Below are 25,242 nucleotides of genomic sequence, written 5' to 3'. Positions count from 1 at the left end.
TAGAACTAAGATAGAATTCAGAACCCAGGTCTGAAAGTATTTTTGCTAAATTCTAACCTAAGAGTTCCTGGTAAAACGTGCTAATGCTACAGGTTCCTATAAAATAAAAACATTTAGGATTTTCTCCTTTTTTTGTTGCCATCATTATACCTGGAAGCCAGAAGTCATAATAACCGCTCTATTTTCTCTAATTCAAATGTTTGGCCTGGGTGTGGTGGTCCACGCCTATAATCCTAACATTTTGGGAGGCCAAGGTAAGAGGATCGCTTGAGGCCAGGAGTTCAAGGCCAGCTTGTGCCACAAAGCGAGACTCCATCACTAACTCAAAAAAAAAAGAAAAAAAAAAAAAGTTTGTGTTGAAACACCATCTCATTTCCTTACCACAACTGAAATTTTTTTTCAGCTGAAAAAAGATCATTTCATTTCAAGCTACCAGTAAACTGTTTCTCAATCACTTCTCAGCATGTAGACACCACATTCATGGCCCCTAGGAGCCAGTTTATCTACCAGAATAAGCGTCTTGCCCGATTCAAGTACAAAAACCAAATTTCTCTTTACTAAGCACCTTTCTTTTTCCCATTTCTTTTCTTTTCGTTTTCTTTCTTTTTTTTTTTTTTTTTTTTTTTGAGACAGAGTCTCATTCTGTTGCCCATTCTGTTGCCCAGGCAGTGGCATGATCTCGGCTCACTGCAACCTCTGCCTCCTGGGTTCAAGTGATTCTCCTGCCTCAGCCTCCTGAGCAGCTGGGATTACAGCTGTGTGCCACCACACCCGACTAATTTTTGTATTTTTAGTAGAGACAGGGTTTCATCATGTTGGTCAGGCTGGTCTCGAACTCCTGACCTCATGATCCGCCTGCTTTGGCATCCCAAAGTGCTGGGATTACAGGCATGAGCCACCACACCTGGCCCCTCTTTTACCCATTTCAAACTCTCCTCTTAATATAAGGACTTCACACTCAGTTCCAGTGTAGCAGGCAGAATAACAGCCTTCAGAGATGTCCACATCCTAATACCCATAACCTGTGAATATGTTAACTTACATGGCAAAAGAAACTTGCAGATGTGATTAAGCTTAAGAACTTTAAGGCCGGGCACGGTGGCTCACACTTGTAATCCCAGCACTTTGGGAGGCCGAGGTGGGCAGATCATGAGGTCAGGAGATCAAGACCATCCTGGGCAACATGGTGAAACCCCATCTCTACTAAAAATACAAAGGCCGGGCATGGTGGCTCATGCCTGTAATCCCAGCACTTTGGGAGGCTGAGGCGGGTGGATCATGAGGTCAGGAGTTCGAGACCATCCTGGCCAACATGGTGAAACCCTGTCTCTACTAAAAATGCAAAAATTAGCTGGGCGTGGTGGTGGGCGCCTGTAATCCCAGCTGCTTGGGAGGCTGAGGCAGGAGAATCGCTTGAACACGGGAGGCGGAGGTTGCAGTGAGCAGACATTAAGCCACTGCACTCTAGCCTGGGCGACAGAGTGAGACTCTGTCTCAAAAAATGAAATAAAATAAAATAAAATAAAAATACAAAAACTAGCTGGGCATGGTGGCATGTGCCTGTAATCTCACCTACTTGGGAGGCTGAGGCAGGAGAATCACTTGAACCAGGGAGGTGGAGGTTGCAGTGAGCCGAGATTGTGTCACTGCACTCCAGACTGGGTGACAGAGACAGACTCTGCCTCAAAAAAAAAAAAAAAAAAAAAGAAAAAAGAACTTTGAGATAGAGAGAGTAGCCTGTATTACCCAGGTGGACCCAATCTAATCACAAAAATCCTTGAAAGTGGAGAACATTTCCTGACTATGGTTAGAGAGAGATGGGATGGTTGAAGAAAAGTCAGAGATGTGACATTGCTCCTTCTGAAAAAGAAAGGGGGCCACACACCAAGTCTCTAGAAGGTCTTCCAGCTTCTAGAGCCCCCTTCAAGCTGCAAAAATTCATCTAGTCATTTCATAATACACTATTACCTTAGCCATATACAACCATAACATATATACAAAATTTGCATGTATATAGTAAGAAGATGATTATAAATGGACAAAGACTTTTTTCCTGATTGGATTCTATCTCCTCAGATCTCTTTAGGGATCTTGCTCCATCAGTCAGTTTTCCTCTAACTCATATCAACCTCTCCTTCACCTCTAAGATCTCTGCCCTTAGGCTGTAAACTAGTGTAGGCCTATTTAATTGCAATCCTCAGCACTGTTTCTGTTCTCAACCAACATTTTAAGAAGGAAATCTGTGTTCTTTATTTCTCCTTATTTTCCAACTCACTATAGCCTTTCTACTCCCTACATCCCCCGAAGCTGCTCTTGATTCTGACACCCTAATTGACAAATCCAAAGAACTCTTCTCCAGGAAAGAGTCCACCTTAGTCACTCAATCTGCTCCTTGGCATCCTGTCCTACCTTGGTCTCTGTGATACAGATTGTCCTGATTCTCCTCCTACTCCCTGAACTGTGCTGAGTCTCCTTGGCATCACCTCTTCTCCCTCAATCTATTCCCTAAAGCCTGGTATTTCCCAGCTTCCTCTCATCTATTCTCTTCTCTTGTCATTCCTCAGGGAGGCCTTCCCTAAATCAACATCTCTTCCTCACAACATTAATTGCCTCCATTCTCATTGGAATATGAGCTCCTCTGGGGTCTTGTTCTTTCCTTGAGGACTCTGCCACAGTTCCTAGAAGATTTTTGAGATGATGAGTGACACCCCAAACTGACATTTTATAAAGATTAATCTGGGAGGGAGTGGTGTGTAAGATTGACTGGCCTGGGTAGTGCCTGGAGATAGGAAAACTTATTGAGAAGGCATAGAAGTACAAGCACGAAGTGAAAGGAAGCCTGAATTATTGCCTTGACAATGGAAGGAAGAAAAGTCAGGAGAAATATTTCAGAGGAAATATTTGGTGACATAATTTGATGATACACTAAGGAAGAGAGAGGAAAAGTCTGAGATGATTCAAAGGTTTCAGGCTTGGGAGACCAGAAAGATAATAACATCATGAACAGAAATGGGGTAACAAGATATTAAATTAGGTTCAGGAGGGACATGAAGCATTCAGTTTTAGATATGAAGCATCAAATCAGACCTGCCCTGTAGGCAGCTGGAAGACAAGGCTCTGAAATCAAAAGAGAAATCAGGCCGGGCACAGTGGCTCTTGCCTGTAGTACTTTAGGAGGCCAAAGTGGGTGGATCGCCTGAGGTCAGGAGTTCGAGACCAGCCTGACCAACATGGCGAAACCCGCCTCTACTAAAAATACAAAAATTAGCCAGGTTTGGTGGCACTCACCTGTATCCCAGCTACTTGGGAGGCTGAGGCAGGAGAATCACTTGAACCAGGGAGGTGGAGGTTGCAGTGAGCCGAGATTGTGTCACTGCACTCCAGACTGGGTGACAGAGCAAGACCCTGACTCAAACAACAACAAAAAACAAAACAAACAAACAAAAAACCAAAGAGAAATCAAAATTCAGTCTATAGGGGATTGTTTCCAGAAATGTGATAACAAAATCTACTAGAGTTGATGGATATATAGTAGGTAATTATTTGCTGAACAAATACATTTCTTTATACTCTTCCCTCTATTCAGGCACCCAGCTCAAGTACCAAGACACTCAAGACCCTCCTCGGCACTCAGAAGAATACCTCACTGAGCCACTGGGTAACCACCAGCATTTGTTTTCTCCATTCCTTCTTCTGGGTTGATCATTGTTAGATAGTACAAGAATGTGCTCTCTAATCTTAGGGGCCTTTGCTGACACTCGAAACTCCTTTTACATCATCTCGTATTGACATTCTATTGAACACCCTATAACAGGTTTTCCGAACTTCTTTTCATTTTTCTCAAGCCTCCAACCTAGTCTTCCTTTCTTAGCCTCACCTTTGCTCTCAGCAATCGATCACCTTGCCTTCTAATTTATTTACAAAATCTGAGCCATTCAATAGAACTTCTGTTCTCAACCCAATTTTTTTTTCACCCTTTTTCCTTCCCTATTGTTTTCCTTCCCTATTTTCATCCCTTTTTCCTTCCCTATTGTTTTCCTTCCCTATTTTCATCCCTTTTTCCTTCCCTATTGTTTTCTCCTCTCCAAGGCTATATCTATGCCTTTGATCGTATTTGTTTCAACCTCTAGGAGCTTATTCCTTGACTTCCTTAGTATCTCCTCCCTTTGGTTGCTCTTTTCTTTTGGCCTACTAACATATTCAAGCTTCTCTGATCTTCCAAAAATGTTTTTCCTTCACTTTGATTCCCTCAGATGTATTATCTTATCACTCTCCTTTTTTTAATCACTAAATAATATAAACTTTACAACTATGTGTAGTTTTGATTAGTAGTTCGAATTCTTGCTATGACAGTTTTGTGTTGGTATGTTCTATATATTGTGTCAGAGTCTCCAAAATGTAAGTTTCTATAGGGCAGCAATCATTGGATAAATTAATCTTAAAATGTTTTCAGCTATGACTAATCAAATATTTGTACCATTTGGGATGCTGACTTTCAAGAAGCAACAAATAATCTAATACTACTTTGCCTTTATTTGTTTCCAAGGAGTTGAAATTGTAAATGCACTTAGAGTTATCATATGATTATCTCTTAGTCATAAGTCAGGATTTTTCGCTTTATAACAATAGCAGTTATACTCATTTAAGGCTGTAAGCAAGAATCTTGCGCAATTCCTATGGCAAAAAACTTGGGTGTTAGTGTGAGAAGTGGGCAGTCAAGTTTTAATTTAGAAAGTGCCAATAAGAACACTGCATTTTTCCATTATTAATTTAAGTACAATCAATCTTACTTCACAAAATATATTTATGTTTTAGAACTTTCTAGCAGGAAACTTAGCAATGCCTTCCCCTCTGTCCCCTACACATATACCTACATTTCTCCTTCAATCACAAAAAGCTACCTCATTCCACCATAGCTACCGTCTTAATGGTTGATAAAGTTAGAGAAAACACCAGAATGTGATGCCAGGTATTTGGATCTAAGAGCTAAATAATGAGATATTTAAAACTTAAATGCATCTTTATAACCAACTTTTAGCAAAACGTATTTTTGGCTGGGCGTGGTGGCTCACGACAATAATCCCAGCACTCTGGGAGGCCGTGGTGGGAGGATCATTTGAGGTCAGGAGTTTGAGACCAGCCTGGTCAACACAGCGAAAGCCTGTCTCTACTAAAAAGATAAAAATTAGCTGAGCTTGGTGACAGGCACCTGTAGCCCCAGCTACTCCGGAGGCTCAGACATGAGCATCACTTGAACCCAGGAGGCAGAGATTGCAAGGAGCCAAGATCATGCTACTGTATTCTAGCCTGGGTGACAGAGCGAGACTCCATCTAAAAAAAAATACGAAAAACAAAACAACAATAAAAAAACTTATTTTTGTGATTTTACAAAAACCAAATATGTATTATATCACAACAAATGAAGGTTCCACAACTAGAAAATTGCTGGAAATATTTAAAGATACTGTGATTTGTAGTAAAGCAAATGTATTCCTTACGTATAAAAATTAAATGAAAAAAGTTGCAGAGCAACCTTGCCAATCACTAAATTTAAGAACACAAAAGTCATAATGACTCAGATTAAAAATCTGACAGGCCATAGTGGCTCATTCCTGTAATCCCAGTACCTTGGGAGGCCAAGGTGGGTGGAATGCTTGAGCCTAGAAGTTCAAGACCAGCCTAGGCAACATGGCGGAAGCCCATCTCTACTGAAAATACAAAGATTAACTGGGCATGATGGCGAGCACCTGTAGGCCCAGCTACTTGGGAAGCTGAGGTGGAAAGATTACCTGAGCCTAGAAGCTCGAGGCTGCAGTGAGCCATGATCAAGCCACTGCACTCCAGTCTGGATGACAGACTGAGACCCTGTCTCAAAAAAAAAAAAAAAAAAAAAAAAAAAGTCTATGTCCCAAACATTCTGTGTTATTATTCTCATTTTATAGATAATAAGAGTAAGGCTTACACTCTTACTACAAAATACTAAGAGTAAGGCTTAGCAAGGGAAAAAAAATGTCCAAGATTCCACAGTATGCAAGTGGAAGAACTGGGATTCAAATTCAGATTGATTATATGTCAAAGTCTATTCGTTCAACAAATATCTCAGTGTCTTCTATCTGCCAGACATGGTTCTAGGGACCTTGGGATATATCAGGGAAGAAAACAGAAGATCCCTGCACTCTGGGTGATTACATTCATTAGGTGACAATTTCTCTATATTCTCTCCTGCTACCCACATCCACAAATAAAGAAAAATTTACTTTCCCAAAATTAACTCTTCTACTTATGTTCTTGATTTTTATCAGCTCGAGTCTCCTTTAAAACATAGAATACTCAATTATTGCTTCTTCCACTGTTCCACTGGCCCCATCTAACTATATTAAATATACACAAGTATTATCTTTTTTTTTTTTTTTTTTTTGAGACACTCTTGCTCTGTCACCCAGGCTGGAGTGCAGTGGCATGATCTTGGCTCACTGCACCCTCCGCCTTCCAGGTTCAAGCAATTCTCCTGCCTCAGCCTCCCGAGTAGCTGGGATTACAGGTGCCCACCACCACACCCGGCTAATTTTTATATTTTTAGTAGAGACAGGGTTTTGCCAAGTTGGCCAGGCTGGTCTCAAACTCCTGACCTCAGGTGATCCACCCACCTTGGCCTCCCAAAGTGCTGGGATTACAGTCATGAGCCACTGCACCCAGCCAAAAAAAATGAACTTTTAGAGTCCCTGGTAGGCCAGAACTTTATTGGACCCACCTAGGATGCTCTTTCCTAGGAACAATGGGACTTAAAAAAAAAAAAAAAAGGAAAGGTATATTAATTCATTGTCCTATCTAGAATGAAAGTTTTCCATTCTAAATTACCACAGCCATCACAAACTCCCTATATTTCTATCAGAGACAGACCACCACCACAATTTTCCCCTTTAGTGAATCAGTAAACTATTTTTTTTTTTTTTTACTGGTTTGGTTCTCTTGTCTGGCAAGTAAACTCAGTTCGCCTTCAAACGGGGAGGGGAAATAGATAAATCAATGAAACAGAAGAGTCCAGAAATAGCCCAATATAGGTAAGAATTCAGGATACAAAAAGGTAGCATTTTGAAACAGGGAAAATGATTCAGTCAAAATGACAGTGAATCAACTGACCAACTGTTTGCGGGGAAATCAATTATATCTCTACCTATGTCTTACTTCAAAATAAGTTTCACATGGAATAAATATTATATGAAAAAGAAAACATAAGCATATAAAGCAGAGTTTCATTCTGATGGAAAAGTCTGCTATTCAGAGAAAATGTATGTGAGTATATAACCATGGTATGGAGAATGACTGCATAAGCATGATACAATGGGTGGAAATAAAATTGAATAGAGTAATAGATTTAACTATATTAAAATTAAAATTTTTCTAACTTCAAAATAAAATTAATGAGCAAATAGAAAACCTACCAAAATATTTGTAATAATTATGACAGGTAAAGGTTTAGGATCCTTAACATATAAAGAGCCCTTACAGGCAAAAAGAAAGAACTTAATAGAAAAATGAACGAAGGATCTGAAACCCATTAGTAAAAAAGAAACGATTCAAACATTTAGCAAAAATATATAAAATAAATATCTAAACAATCGACTACTATACTGCCATTAACAATGATGTACAAATGTATTTTATTCCCATGGAAAGTTTTTTTATTTTTGTTTTGAGACAGACAGCTCTGTTGCCCAGGCTGGAATGCAGTGGCACAATCTCAGCTCACTGCAACCTCCACCTCCCAGGTTCAAGTGATTTTCCTGCCTCAGTCTCCCAAGTAGCTGGGATTACAGACATGTGCCACCATACATGGCTAATTTTTGTATTTTTAGTAGAGACGGGCTTTCACTATGTTGGCCAGGCTGTTCTCAAATTCCTGGCCTCAAGTGATCTGCCCATCTTGGCCTCCCAAAGTGCTGGAATTACAGGCATAAGCCACCACACCCAGCCTCTCTAAAGATACAACAAATTTTTATTACTAGCCAGCAGTTATTTCTGGATTGATTGGTGTTTTTCATTTTTCATTTTTAGTTATTCTGATTTGATTTTTCTGTAATGAGCATATATTATTATTATTATTTATTTATTTATTTATTTATTTTAGATGGAGTCTTGCCCTGTTGCCCAGGCTGGAGTGCAATGGTGTGATCTTGGCTCACTGCAACCTTCGCTTCCCGGGTTCAAAGAATTATCTTGCCTCAGCCTCCTGAGTAGCTGAGATTACAGGCACCTGCCACAACGCCCAGCTATTTTTTGTATTTTTATTAGAGACGGGGTTTCACCAATTTAGCCAGACTGGTCTCGAACTCCTGACCTCGTGATCTGCCTGCCTCGGCCTCCTAAAGTGCTGAGATTACAGGCGTGAGCCACTGCGCCCAGCTGAGCACATACTATTTTTAAGATAATAATAAAACAAGGGGCCGGGCGTGGTGGCTCACACCTGTAATCCCAGCACTTTGGAAGGCCAAGGCAGGCAGATCACCTGAGGTCGGGAGTTCAAGACAGCCTGACCAACATGGAGAAACCCTGTCTCTACTAAAAATATAAAAATTAGTCGGGCGTGGTGGCGCATGCCTGTAATCCCAGCTACTCAGGAGGCTGAGGCAGGAGAATCGCTTGAACACAGAGGGCAGAGGTTGCAGTAAACTGAGATCGCACCACTGCACTCCAGCCTGGGTGACAGAGGGAGACTCCCTCTCAAAAAATAAATATAAATAAAAATAAAAATTAAAACAAGGTTACCTGGGTTTTGTCTTAAACTGCCACAACTCATTAATTTTTATTACAATCAGAAGACATCATTAAAACTATGGTAGGTCTGGGGAAAAATGTTTACAATACATGATGAAATAGTTTCTCTTTGGCAATATAATTACATATGAAGAATATAAACTGCAAGCAAGGATGTCCCCAAAGCAATACCATCCCAGTCTTTAAAGTATGGCGCCTGCACCTGCCTCCATACTGTTCCTTTCAGTATCACCAACACAACTGAACATTACTTTTCTTTTTCATTTATAAGTCTTTCTTTCTATTAATGATAATGGTTATTTCATTTAGAAAAAATACAAGAAAAAGACTAAAAAATTACTGCTCTAGTAAATTAATTTGATCACTGGAAGTCTAGTGGCTAGCACAGGTCAAATGGCCCTAAGCATTGATAAGAAACTTCTCTAGTCTGCAAATTGTTTGTTTTCAATGAGAAAGTTAATTGTTACCTTTCAGAGAAAGTGCCTAAGCACAGTGCCTGATCCATAACGGCACTTAGTGTCCCCCATTCCCCTCAAGCAGTGTGTTCATGTTTATCCAGACCCTGAAGGGCCCAGCACGGTGACTCACACCAGTAATCCCAGCACTTTGGGAGGCCGAGGTGGGAGGATCACTTGTGCTCAAGAATTTGAGACCAGCCTGGGCAACCTAGCAAGACCTCATCTCTATATTTTTATTTATAAATAAATAAATAAAACCCTTCAAGAGTCTTTCTTTTTCTTTTTCTTTTTTTTTTTTTTTTTAAGACAGAGTCTCATTCTGTCGCCCAGGCTGGAGTGCAGTGGCCTGATCTCGGCTCACTGACGTCTCTACCTCCCAGGTTCAAGTGATTCTTGTGCCTCAGCCTCCCAAGTAGCTGGGATTACAGGCATGCGCCGCCATGCCCAGCTAATTTTTTGTATTTTTAGTAAAGACAGGTTTTGCCGTGTTGGCCAGGATGGTCTTGAACTGCTGGGCTCAAGTGATCCTCCCGCCTCTACCTCCCAAAGTGCTGGGATTACAGGCGTGAGCCACTGCGCCCAGCCAGGAGTCTTTCTAAACAGCAGCAAAATCAAACTGGCCAATATTTTTATTTAGTCTTCTACCAACGAAGACTGATCATGCCTTATCTCTACAACCTGAGATAACTCTCCTGTACTTTCAGGCTTTGATGTTCTTTTCTTTTAAGAGACCAGGGTCTTACTATATTGTTGAGGCCAGTCTCGAACTCCTGGCCTCAAGCAATCCTCCTACCTCAGCCTCCCAAAGTGCTGGAAAAACAGGTGTGAGCCACCACATCTGGCTGATTTTCTCTTTAAAAAGCCTGGGTGGGTGCCCAGTATAACAGCATCTAGGACCAAATCTCGATACATTATCTTGAACTTAGCCACTCAAAGTTATGGCACTACCCACACATTTAATCTCTATTCCTATGCTATTTGTTGTTTTGGTTCTTTACCAGAGCTCATGTAGGCCACCTGATCTCAATCTAACTCAGTAAAACATCCACTCTGATGTCTGTACGCTACAGCAATGGCAATACTCGAGGCTTCGTTTCAGTTCTCTAGGAAGGTCCCTGATTCATATGGTAGCTCTATCCCACTCACTTTAAAATTCTCGGCCGGGCGTGGTGGTTTGCACCTATAATCCCAGCACTTTGGGAGGCCAAGGCGGGCAGATCACGAGGTCAGGAGATCGAGACCATCCTGGCTGACACGGTGAAACCCCATCTCTACTAAAAATACAAAAAATTAGCTGGGTGTGGTGGCGGGCGCCTGAGGCAGGAGAATCACTTGAACTGGGGAGGCAGAGGTTGCAGTGAGCCAAGATGGCGCCCCTGCACTCCAGCCTGGGTGATAGAGCAAGACTCCATTTCAAAAAAACAAAACAAAACAAAACAAAAATTAAAGTAAAATTCTCTGGGATTTGCTGTCTATGGAGTCTTTATTCTCTGTCTTTCTTAGGATTTAGCTTCCCAAAAAGAAGTGCATTCTCCTTGTTCTAACAAAGTAGCAAGTTTTGTTTTAGCCTGAATATTTCTTCTCTGGCTTTTGAATGACTTCAGTCTCATAAATTATCTAGTAGGTAACACAATGCTTTTTATGTATATCCTCAAGGACAGCCTTCAAATTTTTATTTAGCTGTAATTTTGTTGTTCATAATAACGTGGTTACAGCTAAGTAGGGCCCCTGTATCTTCTGGAGTCCACTCCCTACTCCATGCTTCCACACTGGGAAGTATATTCAAATGTTAAAATTCCCAAGAAGCAATCAACAAAGAAGGTTCTCTGCAACTGGTACTTATCTATTTTTTGTATTATCTGTGTACAGTTTGAAGTTTGAAGCAAAGTAGCAGACCTAATAAAAAGCCAGTTTTGAACTGTAGCATTTTGTCTTTTCGTTTGTCTCTTAATTTGACAAACACATTCCAAAGCTGTTGCAACAGTCTGTGCAAGAACAGTGTGTTGTTCCTTAGTGTGTCTCAACGTTCACATAAAACATATATTGCATTATGTAGAGCTCAAATTTATAAAATAAGTAGGACCCAGAAAAACTTAAGGGGTCCCAAAGTTCTACATAATTTTAATTAGCCAGCATAAAAACTACTATTGTCCCTAAATTATATTTTGTACAAGTCAAATATCATTATGTGGACCATTGCTTTACAAATACAGATTAAGAATACATAGTAGACTAAACACATATTTTATTCTATAGGAAACACTTCACGCCTTCCCAGCCCCACAAACACCCATAACACTCATGGCTTCTTTCTTGGTACTCTTATTCCCCTATGTATCTCCTATAACACACTGTACCAATTTGTTTATGTGTCAATAATCCTGGGATGGGAATGGGCAAGGACAGTGTCTTCCTCCTCTAAAACAATACCTGACACTTTGTAGTTCTTTATTTATATATTATGAATAAATGAGTGAATGCTTTGAAGAATCTAGATTGCGTTTTCTGCATCTTTTTTTTTTTTTTTTTTTTTTTTTGAGACTAGCTCTGTCATCCAGGCTGGAGTGCAGTGGCACAATTCCGATTCACTGCGACCTCCACCTCTCGGGTTCAAGCAATTCTCGTGCCTCACCCTCCTGAGTAGCTGGGATTACAGACATGCACCACCACGCCAGGCTAACTTTTGTATTTTTAGTAGAGACGGGGGTTTCACCGGTTTGGCCAGGCTAGTCTTGAACTCCTGGCCTCATGTGATCCACCCACTTAGGTCTCTCAAAGTGCTGGGATAACAGGTGTGAGCCATCGCACCCAGCCGGTGCTGACAATTCTTATGTATGATTGTGTAGCCACCTCTAGCACAGTGTCTGATACACAGTGTCTGACACACAGTGGGCCTCCAAAAATATTTTTTGAGGAATGAATTTTTAATATTCTAGGTTTATCTTACACTCATTCAAGCATAAAGTTTCACACATTTCTAAAGTAGGTCTATTTTTAAATGTAGAAGTTTTTTTCATGGTTACTTTAAACTCCTTTGTATTTCTCTGGGGCTTGTGCCATTATTACTGCTATTTAAAATTTTTATTTCATTTGAAATATGTAAAAGAGTATTAACTAAGAACTGATTCATAAATCAAGTGGGTAGATCACAGAGTTTAATTACCTATAAACTGTCAGGGGTGTTATGAACTTTAATACCCATAATGGCTTCTACCACGCTGGGATGAAAGATGCTCACGAGTAATGAGTAATTATCAACAGTGCAGCCACAATTTGCAAATTTAAAAATACATCTGAAAAACCATTTCAGGCCGGGCATGGTGGCTCATGCCTGTAATCCCAGCACGTTAGGAGGCAGAGGCAGGCGGATCACTTGAGGTCAGGAGTTCGAGACCAGCCTAGCCAACATGGTGAAACTCTATCTCTACCAAAAAATATAAAAATTAGCTGGGCATGGTGGCGCTCGCCTGTAATCCCAACTACTCAGGAGGCTGAGGCAGGAGAATTGCTTGAACCGGGAGGTGGAGGTTGCAGTGAGCTGAGATTGCACCACTGCACTCCAGCCTGGGCGACAGAGTGAGACTTCATCTCGAAAACAAAAAAAAACAATAATAATAAAAAAATAAAAATAAAATAGGCCAGGTGCAGTGACTCACACTTATAATCCCAGCACTTTGGGAGGCCGAGGCGGGTGGATTACTTGAGGACAGGAGTTTAAGACCAGCCTGGCCAACATGGTGAAACCCCGTCTCTACTAAAAATACAAAAACTTAGCGTGGTGTGGTGGCAGGCACCTGTAATCCCAGCTACTCAGGAGGCTGAGGCAAGAGAATCACTTGAACCTGGGAGACAGAGGTTGCAGTGAGCCGAGACCTCGCCACTGTACTCCAGCTTGGGCAACAGAGCAAGACTCCATCTCAAAAAAATAAATAGATAAAAATAAAATAAAATAAAAAATAAAAATACAAAATTAGCTGGGCGTGTTGGCATATGCTTGTAATCCCAGCTACTTGAGAGGCTGAGGCAGGAGAATCACTTGAACCCAGGAGGCAGAGGTTGCAGTGAGCCCAGATCACGCCACTGCACCCCACCCTGGGTGACAGAGTGAACCCCTGTCTCAGAAACAAACAAACAAACACACAAACAAAAAACAACAACAACAAAACTCTTTAACACAACCTTCAAAACATTGGCCATTCTGTCTGTCATCTACTCATTAGCTTCCTATACATTTCTTGGCTTCCTTCTCTAGCCTCTAGCCACACTCCCCACTCCTTTCCTTGCCCCCTGGCTTTTTTTTTTTCTTTTTTTTTTTTAGGCAGGGTCTTGCTCTGTGGCCCAAGCTGGAGGGCAGTGATGAGATCTTGGCTCACTGTAACCTCCGCCTCCCAGGTTCTCAGCCTCCTGAGTCGTTGGGACTACAGGCATGTGCCACCATGTCTTGCTGTGTTTTTTTTGTTGTTTTTCTGTTTTGCTTTGGTAGAGATGGGGATCTCACTATGTTGTCTAAGCTGGTCTTGAGTTTTTGGCCTGAAGCAATCCTTCTGTCTCAGCCTCCCTAAGCGCTGGGATTTCAGGAATGAGCCATCAAGCCTGGCCAACGATAACATTTTTACTAGAATATATCAATGTCACTTTAAACTGCTATTATAAAATCACAACAACAATAGCAGATAGCAATTATTGAATGCTTACTATGCGCTAGGCACTGTGTCAAGGGTAATACATACAATGCCTTATTTAATCTTCTGAGTATCCTTAGGTATTACTAAGCACATTTTACTCAGAAGAAAATGAAGGCTCAGAGAAGTTAAGATGTCATGCCCAAAGTCACATAATTATTAAGTGATAGAGACAGTACAGCCAATATTCAATCCAGGTCTATCTGACTCACTCCTGAATTCCCTCTCCATCCTTTCTTAACCACAAGTATCTGTATGCTAGGACTCACTAGGACATCATAAGTTATTTGAGATAATAGGCTGTTAGAGAAGGAGCACAGGCTTTGATGTTAGACCAGCTTTGAATTTGAGACCCAGCTCTGGCACAGACCAGCCATTTGATCTTAGACAAGTTACATAATCCTCTCCCTCCACTCCTACCCCAAAACATTAGGCTCTATATCTATAAATGGAAATAGTATCAGCCATCTTGAAAGATTGCCATAAAAATTAGGTATAATATATATAAAGTGCTTGACACAGCATATGTATTCAATAAATTACTTTTTATCATTGTCTTCTACAATGACTTTATTTTTTCAGTAATTTATATGTTTGGCAATATTGTGTTTTAGATTTTCCAGGATAGTCCATTCTGTGATTCAGAAACACTGTCACCAGAGATACATTTGTCAGAGTATGTATCCTTTTTGTTGTTGTTTAGAAACTAAAATTATCTGGCCTGGCGTGGTGGCTCACGCCTGTAATCCAGCACTTTGGGAGGCCGAGGCAGGGGGATCATGAGGTCAAGAGATTGAGACCATCCTGGCTAACACGGTGAAACCCTGTCTCTACTAAAATTACAAAAACAAAATTAGCTGGGCGTGGTGGTGGGCACCTGTAATCCCAGTTACTTGGGAGGCTGGCACAAGAGAATGGCATGAACCCGGGAGGCGGAGCTTGCAGTGAGCCAAGATCACACCACTGCACTCCAGCCTGGGCAACAGAGTGAGACTCTGTCTGAAAAAAAAAAAAAAAAAGAAGCTAAAGTTATACATTTATCTTAGCCAATAAAACATAGGTAAGTCTATAAAACATACCTAATAAATCCTTAATTAATAACTGAATGATTATCATACAGCATAAACAAATGCATGAAGAATCCACAGGTTATCAGAAAGATCTACTTTTTTTTTTTTTTTTTTGGGATGGAGTTTTGCTCTTGTTGCCCAGGCTGGAGTGCAATGGCGTGATCTCGGTTCACTGCAACCTCTGCCTCCCGTGTTCAAGCAATTCTTCTGCCTCAGCCTCCCGACTAGCTGGGATTACAGGCATGTGCCACCATGCCCGCCTAATTTTGTATTTTTAGTAGAGATGGGGTTTCACCATGTTGGTCAGGCTGGTGTTGAACTCCCAACCACCTACCTTGGCCTCCCAAAGCACTGGGATTACAGATGTGAGCCACCTTGCCCGGCCAGAAAAATCTACTTTATATGGATCAGAAAGAATAGGTAGAGTTCACCAAATTACTTGAGTTTTATCTCTGATTTATTAAGTTCCTGATACATAGGTATAATTTAATGTTCACAATTTAACCACATAAGGAAAAGTGAACATCACTGTCTGCACCCTTAAATGCATAGTTACTAGTCAAAAAGTTTCGGTCACCATTTATATAAGTAAAATAAGTGAGCAAATATGTTTACTAAATGATGCACAATATATGTTCATATTCATGTCGAAATTTAAAAAATGTATTTAATTGAAAAGAATAGACCAGGTACGGTGGCTTACGCCTGTAATCTTAGCACTCCGGGAGGCCGTGACAGAGTGACAGACTTGAGGCCAGGAGTTTGAGACCAGCCTGGCCAACAGGGTCAGGCCGTCTCTACTAAAAATACAAAAAAAATTAGCCAGGTGTGGTGGTGCACGCCTGTAATCCCAGCTACTTGGGTGGCTGAGGCACAGAATCGCTTGAACCCAGGAAGTGGAAGTCACAGTGAGCTGAGATTGTGCCACTGCACTCCAGCCTGGGTGACAGAGTGAGACCCTGTCTCAAAAAAAAAAAGTATATATAGGATATCTAGCAGCAACAAAGCTAGTAAAAAAGATGAGCTTTTGAATCTGTGATTTTGGAACTAGTCTCCTAATGCTCACTTCAACTCTGAATTAAAAAGAAAAAATTTCCACATGGAAGACAAATCTAAACAATGAACTAAATAAAGAACTACTTTATGTTTAAGCAATATAATCTTTCTCACTGTACAGTATTTGTCAATTAATTCGATTAGCAACACTCTTGGAGATCAGCTAATTAAGCTGTTGCCCAGATGGGAATTTCAAAGTTGGAGGGAGAGGCCTTTCCCAAACCTTGTCTAAATCCCCTGGCAGCTGCCAGTCATTAATATGTAAATGTGAATCGGTTACCAACTTGTATAAGACTTGTAGGAAACAAGACATGGGAGGTCTGTGGGGAGAGGGAAAGAAAGGGCAATTGCCAAGCTAGTAAGTCTGCAGTGGACAATAGGCAGTTTGGGGACTTGCAAAAGAACACAAGTGCCTGGAAGAATAGAAGAGGCAGGCCAGGCGCAGTGACCCATGCCTGTAATCCTAGCACTTTGGGAGGCCGAGGCGGGCAGATCACCTGAGGTTGGGAGTTCAAGACCAGCCTGACCAACATGAAGAAACCCCGTCTCTACTAAAAAAAAACAAAATTAGCTGGGCGTGGTGGCGCATGCCTGTAATCCCAGCTACTCAGGAGGTTGAGGCAGAAGAATCGCTTGAAGCCGGGAGGCAGAGGTTGTGGTGAACTGAGATCGTGCCATTGCCCTCCAGCCTGGGCAACAAGAACAAAACTCAATCTCAAAAAAAAGAAAAAAAAAGAATGGAGGATGCAGAAAGCCACCCCAGAAAAGAGATAAAGGATTCATGGCGGGGGGGGGGGGGGGGGGGGGAAGCTTTGCCTATTTCACAATTTTTCAAAAAAATCTGGAGTCATTTATACAGTTGATTCCAAACAGTATTCAAATGAGATAGTCAGGTCTTAAATGCCAAATACAGTTACAGACAACAAAAGTTCTAAATAGCTAAGAAATACTTAAATAATTACCGTTTTTGGGCGATGTTGGAAAGTTATAGGTTGAATTTCATATTGCTGTGAATATGTTCTATTTACTGGCTTTTTCCTTCCAGCAGTTAAAAACCAGTAACCTACAGGAAAACAGTAGTATAATCTCAACATTCTATTAAACTTGGTCATGGCCAGGCGTGGTGGCTCACATCTACAATCCCAGCACTTTGGGAGGCCGTGGTGGGCGGATCACCCGAGGTCAGGAGCTTGAGACCAGCCTGGCCAACATGGTGAAACCCTGTCTCTACTAAAAGTACAAAAATTAGCTGGGTGTGGTGGCACATGCCTGTAATCCCAGCTACTGGGGAGGCTGAGGCAGGAAAATCGCTTGAACCTGGGAGGCAGAGGTTGTGGTGAGCCGAAATTGCACCACTGCACTAGTATTTGAGCCAATACTGAAGTGGTAAGGTCAGTTATTGTAATTTATAGTGAAGTAAAGGTGTATGTGTGTTTTGTAAATTTTTCTTCTTTTGAATAGAAATGGTGAGGGGGTCTCACTGTCTTGCCCAAGCTGGTCTTGAACTCGGGCTCAAGTGATCCTTGTGCCTCGGTCTCCCAATATCCTGAGATTACAGACCTGAGTCACCATGGCTGGCCAGGTGTGGCATGTTTTTAATCCCTTTTATTAGAGAAGATGAAATTACTGAATGTTTAAATAAATTATTAGAGAAAAAACATATTCTCCTTTCTATTATTAACTGTATGCAATTCTAGTAAATGGGCCACAATCAGGTATTGAGTTCAAAATCTGAAAATGTAATATAAGAGTACTTGGGGGAGGGTACATGTCCATATTTCTGTCTGTTTCAGATATATACAGGGATGCCAGGGACAGAAAAAAAAAGCATATATTCAAATAGGTCCTGGGGGGACAAATGAGTCCATAAACCTCTCCTCAAAGAGCAAAGGCCCCTCACTGTTTTTGGTTTTTATTTTCATATATCACTGACAGAAAAACATGGGGCTTTAGAAAACCACCACCACAGACACATGATAGGGATGAAATTGTTTAGTTAAGGGCTTCCGAGCATCATTTCAAGTCTGAATCTGGAATATCCTGTTGGCAATTTGAAGAAAGGTAGGAAGGTGAACTTTACCTAACAGTGTAGCAAAGAATGACAACAGATAAAAAGAGCAGTTTTTATAGTGGTCACTCATTTATCCCCTGAGATCAGGTAGGCTTGGATTTAAATTATATCTCTGGTACTTCATGGCTACAACTAAATAGTGTGTGTATATCACTTAACGTCCGTGCCTATTTCCTGATCCGTAAATGGAGTTAATAATAGTGCCTACCTCAGAGGGTTGTTTTGAGGATCAAATAAAATAGGTGCCTGGCATGAGCAAATTTTATTTATTTTATTTACTTTTTTGAGATGGAGTCTCACTGTGTTGCCCAGGTTAGAGTGCAGTGGCACAGTCTTGGGTCACTGCAATCTCCACCTTCCAGATTCAAGCAATTTTCTGCCTCAGCCTTCCGAGTAGCCGGGATTACAGGTGCCCACCACCATGCCCAGCTAATTTTTGTATTTTCAGTAGAGACGGGGTTTCACCATGTTGGCCAGGCTGGTCTTGAACTCCTGACCTTGTGATCTACCCACCTCGGCCTCCCAAACTGCTGGGATTACAGGCATGAGCCACTGCACCCAGCCCACAAATTTTATTATTAATTACTTTCCCTACCTCTGTTCTTAAGTTGGAAAAGGCAGATTTTAAGGCAGATCGTAAAATATGGTTTTGTTTTTTTTTTTTTTTTGAGATAAAGTCTGGCTCTGTCGCCCAGGCTGGAGTGCAGTGGCATGATCTCGGCTCACTGCAACCTCCGCCTCCTGGGTTCACACCATTCTCCTGCCTCAATCTCCTGAGTAGCTGGGACTACAGGTGCCCGCCACCACGCCCGGCTAATTTTTTGTATTTTTAGTAGAGACGGGGTTTCAGTGTGTTAACCAGGGTGGTCTCAATCTCCTGACCTTGTGATCCGCCCGCCTCGGCCTGCCAAAGTGCTGGGATTACAGGCTTGAGCCACCGCGCCCGGCCCGTAAAATATGTTACAGGTGACTTGTTGGTAGATCTTTCTTTTCTTTCTTTTCTCTTTCTTTTCTTTCTTTTCTTTCTTTTCTTTCTTTCTTTCTTTCTTTCGAGACAGAGTCTCACTCTGTCGCCCAGGCTGGAGTGCAGTGGCATGATCTCGGTTACTGCAACCTCCGCCTCCCGGGTTCAGGCGATTTTCCTGCCTCAGCCTCCTGAGTAGCTGGGATTATAGGCGCGCGCCACTGTGCCCGGCTAATTTTTGTATTTTTAGTAGAGACAGGGTTTCACCATGTTGCCCAGGCTGGTCTCAAACCCCTGGTCTCAGGCGATTCACCCGCCTCGGCTTCCCAAAGTGCTGGGATTACAGGCGTGAGCCACCGCGCCCGGCCAGGAGGGATCAAACTATATCAGATTCGTGAACAAGAATATTTAAGTATATGTAAGGCAGAAGAACAGGAACAGAGGCAGATACAAATCTGTGGCTCCTCATTAAAGTGAGTAGGCAAGTCAGAACATTTTACTGGATGTCAGAACGAACATGAAGAAGTGGTTATCAGGAAAGAAGAGTTGTCCATCAAGGAAACCAAACAAATGGCAAGGCAAAAAGCCAAGCCAGGCAGGTACAATAGCTAAAAAGTTCTGGGAATGCAAGTTGCATGGATAATGCTTTCACATCATTGTTGTTTTCTGATGATACCTCATCAGATGATAAAGGTCCTCTTCCTGGTTTTAAAGTAACAAGGACCCTGACAACGGCAAGCTGTAATTCTAGAGCACTGTTTCTCAACCATGGCTGCAATTAGGGGTTTGTAAATATACCAATGCCAAGGGTTTCAACCCCAAGCCAATTAAATCAATCTCTGGGGTTGCAACTTGGTCCTCAGTATTTTTTAAAAACTCCCCAGGTGAATTTAATGTAAGCGAAGGTGATGGATTATTATTCTAGAGATAAGTCTCTATAGTACACTGCTTTCAAACTTTGATGTGCATGCAAATTGCTTCGGGAGTCTTGTTAAATTGCAGGTTTTAAATTAGTAAGCTTGAGTTACTAATCTCAGGCCTGAGATTCAGGATTTATAATAACCAAGAAATATTGCAAGGCTGGACCACAGACCACATTTAGAGTAATAAGCATCTAGGAGAATGCTGCAAGACTCTCTTTCTAGCCATGTTTTGTTCAGAATCTTAGATTATATTAAGATCTACAGGTATGGTTATTAAATATGATTATGCAAAAGGAGAGATGGCAAAGTTTTATTTTAGAATTAAGATTCAAAAATATTTTCACAAGTTGAAATAAACAAGACAAAATATACTCTTTTTTTTTTCCTTTTAAAAAATCAATGTGATTCCAATTGTATTCCTTAAAACAAAACAAAACTGAGTCAGGGTCTCACTGTCACCAGGGCTAGAGTGCCGTGGTACAGTCATAGCTCACTGTAACCTCAAACTCCTTGGTTCAAGCAATCTTCCTGTCTTGGCCTCCTTAGGTACTAAGATTACAGGTGTGAACCACTATGCCTGGATCAAAATTTATTCCTTATTAGGGACAATTTAATATCTATCATATAAGCTAGTTCTGAAAAAAAGAAGATACTAAGATATGTTATAAAGCAATAATAATTTCACAGTGCGGTAATCGGTTATAAGTAGATTAATTACATTGAATAGTTAGAAGAGAAATACATATTAAAACAAGAGAATTTGTAATATGACAAAAGTGTTTAAATGAGGGAGGATTATTCAATTAATTGAATTGAAGCAAAAGAAAAAATATTCATCTGGGGGGAAAAGTGAGATCCATATTTCACACCTTACCCTAGGATAAATTCCACATGGATCAAGGATTTAAATGCAAAACAAAACCATGAAAGTGTTAGACGAAACCATGGAAGGGATTTTTTTTCTGTTATGTCTGAATGCGGAAACCCTTTCTAAACACGATACAAAGGCAAAGGGTCATAGAAGACTGAAAAATTAACCAGAAAAAAATTTGCATGGCAAAAACCTTTATGTGAGAAGCTTAAAAATAAAGAACAAGCTGGGGAGAAAACATGTCTCACTCATAGCCTAAGATGAAGAACTAATTTTTCTAACATTAAAGAGCTCCTACAAAATAGTAATTTAAAAAAAGATCTACAAGCTCCTTGCCCACAAAAGATCAACAAAGTATATGACTAAATTGTTGATAGAAAATGACATAAAACACCTCTCATAATAATTCCTATGGCAGTGTTTATTCTACTAAGGCATGCTGATACCATCCACTTATTTGTGGGTATGCTTTGTATAATCTCTAAAGCAGGCATAATTCTTATGATGCCAGGTAATTGAGCAGAGTCACAGAAAAAGAGTATTTTAAAAGGAGGGAGTCCCAACCTGGCCAACATGGTGAAACCACATTTCTATAAAAAATATAAAAATTAGCCAGGTGTGGTGGTGCACATCTGTAATCCCAGCTCCTCAGACACAGAGGCAGGATTGCTTGAACCGGGGAGGCAGAGGTTGCAGTGAGCTGAGATCATGCCACTGCACTCCAGCCTGAATGACAAAGTGAGACTGTCTCAAAAAATAATAATAATAATAAATAAAAAGAGGGAGTGATCAACGGAGTCAAATGTTGATAAGGGGTCAAGCAAGGTAAGTATAGAAAGTGCCCACTGGACCCACAGATATAAGGCCAATTGATCTGCCACCAGGGTGCCAAGAGAATTCAATATGGTATGAAGTCTTCCAACAAATGGTGCTGGGACAACTGTATGTCCACATGCAAAATAATAAAGTTGGACCCATACCTCATACCATATGTAAAAATTTACTCAAAATGGATCAAAGAGTTAAAATTGCAAAAGCATTAGAGTAAAAAATAGGTATAAATCTCCATGCCTGGGTGAGCTGGCTCATGCCTATAATCCTAGCACTTCTGAGATAGGCAGATCACTTGAGCACAAGTGTTTGAGACCAACCTGGGGAACATGGCAAAACCTCATCTCTATTACAAATACAAAAAATTAGCTGGTGTGGTGGCATGCACCTGTAGTCCCAGTTACTCCAGAGGTTGAGGTGGGAGCATCACCTAAGCCCGGGAAGTGGAGGCTGCCATGAGCTGCGATTGCACCACTGCACTCCAGCCTGGGCGACAGGAGTGAGACCCCAACTCAAAAACAAACAACAACAACAACAACAACAAAACCTTTGTGACTTTGGATTAGGCAATAGTTTCTAAAATGTAATACTTAAAGCCTAAGCAACCATAGAAAAAAATAGATAAATTGGACATCAGAAAAATTAAAAGCTTTTAGGCTGGGCGTGATGGCTCACTCCTGTAATTCTCAGCACTTTGAGAGGCAGAGGCGGGTGGAAAACCTGAGGTCAGGAGTTCGAGACCAGCCTGGCCAGTATGCGGAAACCCTGTCTCTACTGAAAAAGAAAAATACAAAAATTAGCTGGGCGTGGAGGTGTGCGCCTGTAGTCCCAGCTACTTGGGAGGTGGAGACAGAAGAATTGCTTGAACCCAGGAGGTGGAGGTTGCAGTGGGCCAAGATTGTGCCACTGCACTCCAGCCTAGATGACAGAGTAAGACTCCATCTCAAAAAATAAAAATACAGGCTGGGCACGGTGGCTCACGCCTGTAATCCCAGCACTTTGGGAGGCTGAGGCAGGCAGATTATCTGAGGTTGGGAGTTTGAGACCAGCCTGACCAACACGGTGAAATCCTGTCTCTACTAAAAAATACAAAATATTAGCTGGGCGTGGTGGTGGGCACCTGTGGTCCCAGCTACTCAGGAGGCTGAGGCAGGAGAATCGCTTGAACCTGGAAGGTGGAGGTTGCAGTGGGCCGAGATTGTGCCATTACACTCTAGCCTAGGCGACAGAGTGAGACTCCATCTCAAAAAATTAAAATACAAAAATTAGCCGGGCGTGGTGGTGCGTGCCTGTAATCCAGGTACTCAGGAGGCTGAAGCAGGAGAACCACTTGAACTGGGGAGGCAGAGGTTGCAGTGAGCCAAGACTGCACCACTGCACTCCAGCCTGGGCAACAAGAGCAAAATTCCATCTCAAACAAACAAACAAAAAAAACAATTTAAAAATAGGCAAAGGACTTGAATAGACATTTCTCTTAAGATGATATACAAATGGCCAATAAGCACATAAAAAGATGTTCAACATTGTTAGTCATTAGAAAAATCCAACTTCAAAACCACAATTGGATACTACTTCACACCTGCTAGATCACCTGGGAAGAAAAACTCAGATAATAGCAAGTGTTGGTGAAATTAGAGCTATTGTGTATTAACAGTGGAAATGTAAAATGGTGCAGGTGCTTTGGAAAACAGTTTGGCACTTTCTCAAAATTTAATCCTTTTCCAGTTTAGATTTAAAAAAAAACACAGCTTGCTGCCAGCACTCATTTGATTTTACATAAACATGTTCTTTGAGGCTGAAGAAAATCTGACTGATTTTCATGTGAAAATAAAATACAAAAACTGTTCTTGGAGTTATTTCTAAACAGAACTAACATCAGAATTGTCTGAATCATCAAAATCTTCTATTTCAGAAAAATCAGATCCATCAAATGAATCTTCAGCCAGCAACTGTTTGAGAATGATGCTACATTTTTTAGGATTTGACATTTTCAGTGATCAAGAATTACTATATTTTGTAAATGGAAATACAACTAAAAATGGAATGCTATAAGTAGAATAATGTCTTTTGTTTCCAAAGTCAATATACTAGAGCAATGTGAAAATAATAAATATTAATATGCTTACTAAGATATTAATAATACAACAATATTTCGTGGCAAGATTATCTTGGAGTAAACGCTGCAGCTGCAAGCACTGCCAGCGGGTATTCTTGGGGCAAAGGGGTTAAACAGAGTTATCATATGACTTCGTAATTCCACAATTCCACCTAAGAGCATTGAAAACATATGTCCACACAAAAATTTGTACCTGAATGTTCATAGCAACATTATTCGTTATAGCCAAAAAGTGGAAACCACCCAAATGTCCATCAACTAATGAATGGATAAACAAAATAGCGTAACCACTCTGAGGTATATCCACACAACAGAATATTATTGCACAATAAAAAGAAGTAAAGTGCTGACACATACTACAACATGGATGAGCCCCGAAAACATTATACTAAAAAAGAAATCCCATTTCAGTAGGTATAGATAAATAAATAAATAGATAAATAAATAAATAAAATATTATCTTTAATGAAAGAAGCCAGTCACAAAAGGTCACATGGTGTATGATTCAATTTATATTAAATGTCCAGAAAAGGAAAATCCATAGGCATGGAAAATAGATTAGTGGTTGTCAAGGGCTGTAGGGAGGGGGAATTGGTAGTGACTGCGAAAGGATACAGCAGTGATGAGAATGTTCTGAAATTAAATGGTAATAGTTGAATGAATTTATGAATATGCTAAAAAACACTGTATTGTACACTTTAAAAGATACATTGTACACTTTGAAAGGTGAGTCTTACGGGATTTTATGAGACTTTATGAGATGTGAATCATATCTCAATTTTTTTTAAAGTGTTGATTGGATTTCTGAGACTTGGATGTCGTTAGTGGCCTTGTAGAGGAATGTTAGTGGTCAAAGGCAGCTGGCAGTGGACCAAAGAATGAGTGGGAAGTGAAGAATAGTGAGTGCATACAGTTCTTTCAAGAAGGTTAGGTGAGAAGAACAGGGCAGTATCTGAGAGAGATAAAAGATCAAAGAATATTCTGGTTTTGTTTTTGGTTCTGATGGGAGAAGCTTAAGTAGGTTAAAATGCTAACGGAGGCTGGGCGTGGTAGCTCACTCCTATAATCCCAGCACTTTGAGAGGCCAAGGTGGTCAGATTGCTGGAGCTCAGTAGTTCGAGGTCAGCCTGGGCAACATGGTGAGACCCCTTCTCTACAAAATATACAAAAATTAGCTGAGTGTGCTGGTGCCTATTGTCCCCGCTACTTAGGGGGCTGAGGTGGGAGAATGGCTTGAGCTTGGGAGGTCAAGGCTGCAGTGAGCTGTAATCATGCCACTGCACTCCAATGGACCTGTCTCAAAAAAAAAAAAAAAAAAAAAAAAAAAGATAGATCTAATTGAGAAGAAGTATATTGGGGAGGAGGATGATAAATAATATAATAGAATAATTAAGAGAGCACAAGGTGGTTAAAAGGGATTAAGAA

At 40.9% G+C, this 25,242-nt stretch overlaps 1 protein-coding gene across 4 annotated transcripts in view; it reads right to left on the bottom strand.

Moving 5' to 3' along the window:
- Positions 1–25,242, bottom strand: part of BAZ1A (bromodomain adjacent to zinc finger domain 1A) — a 228,291-nt gene that overhangs the window by 137,158 nt on the left and 65,891 nt on the right. The window lies entirely within an intron of this gene.

This window comes from Papio anubis, chromosome 7 (genome assembly GCF_008728515.1).
Source record: "Papio anubis isolate 15944 chromosome 7, Panubis1.0, whole genome shotgun sequence".
Lineage (NCBI taxonomy): Eukaryota > Metazoa > Chordata > Mammalia > Primates > Cercopithecidae > Papio > Papio anubis.
This window is presented reverse-complemented; position numbering and strand designations above follow the sequence as displayed.